This window comes from Lagopus leucura, unplaced genomic scaffold (genome assembly GCF_019238085.1).
Source record: "Lagopus leucura isolate 7727_CA_CO unplaced genomic scaffold, USGS_WTPT01 Super-Scaffold_739, whole genome shotgun sequence".
NCBI classification, from domain to species: domain Eukaryota; kingdom Metazoa; phylum Chordata; class Aves; order Galliformes; family Phasianidae; genus Lagopus; species Lagopus leucura.
Genome location: NW_024962255.1, coordinates 7,388,985 through 7,391,607, shown reverse-complemented (window position 1 = coordinate 7,391,607; position 2,623 = coordinate 7,388,985).

Below are 2,623 nucleotides of genomic sequence, written 5' to 3'. Positions count from 1 at the left end.
TTAGCTAGAAAAAGTTAATAAATTGTATGTGAATTCAGCAATGTGATCACTGACTAACTGGAACACCTAGACTTGCTGGGAACGTGAAAAATCAACAGAGATCCTGACGCATTGCTTGAACAATGAACGCAGTTCTGAAGCTGATTGAGATTTTATCGAAAGCAAACTGGATCCAAAGCCACGTCAGCACTCTGCTCTCAACTTAGAAATGGCTTACGATGTTGTATCTCTATGCAATCAGACATTGTGAATGTTAGAAAGAAAAAAATTGGCTCAGCCTCAGTTGATCCATTTCTATCACAGAGTGACTCAGGTGGTAAAGGACCTTAAAGATCGTCTGGTTCAAATAGCTCTGCCACGGGCAGGGCCTCCACCCACTCGATCTGGCTGCCCGGAGCTCCACCGATCCAGCCTGGAACACCTCTAAGAGTGGGCCATCACAACTTCTCCAGGCATCCCGTGCCAGCACCTCACCACACCGAGTAAAAATTCCTGCCTCCTAATATCTAACCTGACTCTCCCCTCTGTTAGTTTAAAGCCATTCCACTTTGTCCTGTCACTATCAGGCTGCAGCAGAAATGCTCAGTCACAGCTGGAGCTGGTGATTGAGCACCTGGCAGGCAGGCAGGGCCATCCCAGGGGAGCTCAGGTGCAGCTGAGTGACAGGGAGGGGGTGGAACCAAGATCCATCCCTTCCCAGGCCTCATTTAAGGCTTGGCAGTAGAGGTGAGGCCACCTTGCTGGAGGTCCTGGCTTATCAGAGGTTTTTGTGAAGGTAAACATCTTTTCTTTTTTTCCTTTCTTTTTTTCTGCATCTGTGGTGGCTTGTATGTTTGGGTTTATCTTCATTTGCTGCAGCCTAGGACTTTGCCAGCCTGTTACTGTCACTGTACTTTCAATTGTGTTTTAGTATTACACAGACTGCATATAAAGCTGGTCTCGCACACAGCTCAGGGACAAAAGGATGCAGCTCACCTCTCTCCATAGCATCACACCGCTGGAATGCCCACTCTGGCTCTGAACCTGCAGGAACAGTTCCACAAACCACTTCTGAGGCACCAGAGGGTGGGCAGAGGGCTCACAACCTCAGACTGATCCTCACTGCTGGATGCTCCCCTGTGGCACTCACCCTGTAATAACATCATCCAGGCGCAACTTGAAGATTCCCAGAAAAGAGGGGTCCACAACCTCTCCAAGCAGCTTATTCCATCATTCTCACAGTAAAATCATTCTTCCTCTTCCTAGAAAAATTCTGGCATGTGAACACTGCCCCCATTCTACCACCACACCCCTCCCACCAGTATCCAAAGAAGCCCATCCTCATCAACTACGCTCCTGCACTTAGATACTTACTAACAGATGCAATATTCCACTACCTCCACTGCCATTCTCTCATCTAATCCAATAACAACACAGAAGGCTACCAGCTCACTCTGACATCACTTCCCCTTGCTGAATCCACTGTGACTGCTCTTCAGAAGCAACTCCCCTTCCAGTTGCTCAGAGGTAACATCTAGAACAGGCTGTCCCATCACAGTGCCAGGGAAGCAGGCAAGACTGACTAACCTAGAGGTGCATAGGCTGTCCTTCTCACCCTTTCCGAATGCTGCGGTGACATTGGCTCTCCTTCAGTTCTCTGGCACCCTTCTTATAGAAAAGAGCAGAAAGAATATGATAAGAGTTCTCTGGCAGTCACTTCTGCCAGCTCTCTCGGCACACATAGCCATAGCTCACTAGGGTCTGGGGATTTGCGGGCATGGATTTTCCCTAAATGATCTTTGAACAGCTCCTCTGCTCTCAAAAGGAAGTCATCCTTCCTCAAAGACTCTTTCCCAATGAAGACTGATATTCCCAATGAGCAGCTCAGCAGTGACTGCTGAAGCTGAGAAGGTATCTGGCACATCTACCTTCTCACATCCCCTATTTTACAAGGTCTCCTGCCACTGCCACAGCACAAACAAGTTATGCAGACTCAAGAGCTGCTGGCAGGACCCCTCCCAATGCTCTAACCAAGGTGGTCCTTTAAGAGGACAAAGTTGGCTCCTCCCTCAAAATCTGAGGTTTCAATCCTACTTACTGCTTTGCATCTTCTACATGACATCCTGAACTTCACCAGCTCACAACTGCTGCACTTGAGGCTGACCCAGTCTTCACATCCCTAACCGGCCCTTCCTCCATACTGAGTACAAGATCCAGCAGTGCCTCTGTCCTCATTGGCTCCTCCATCTCCTCTGTCAGCAAACTCATCTTTGACACCTGCAGGAACCTCCTGGAATGAGGTATACCTGACAGCTCTGCTTTACTAACAAATGGCAGGGTGGTTCAAGCCTACTGTGATAGCTAATGTCCACAGCTGTGAGGCTACTGTGGGCCACTCATCACCCAAGAAAGCATCCAGACAATGCTTGAATATCCCCAGAGAAGTGGACTCTGCCACCTCTCCAGGCAACCTGCTCTATCACTTTCACAGCAAAAGCATTCTTACTTCTGATGTTCAAGACCGTGAGCACTGCCCCCATTCTGCCACCACACACCTCCCGTCAGTGTGTGAACAAGCCCATCCCCAACAAATAGACTCCTGCACTTCTGAGATCTACTGGTAGAAGTGATACTCCCCCCCACA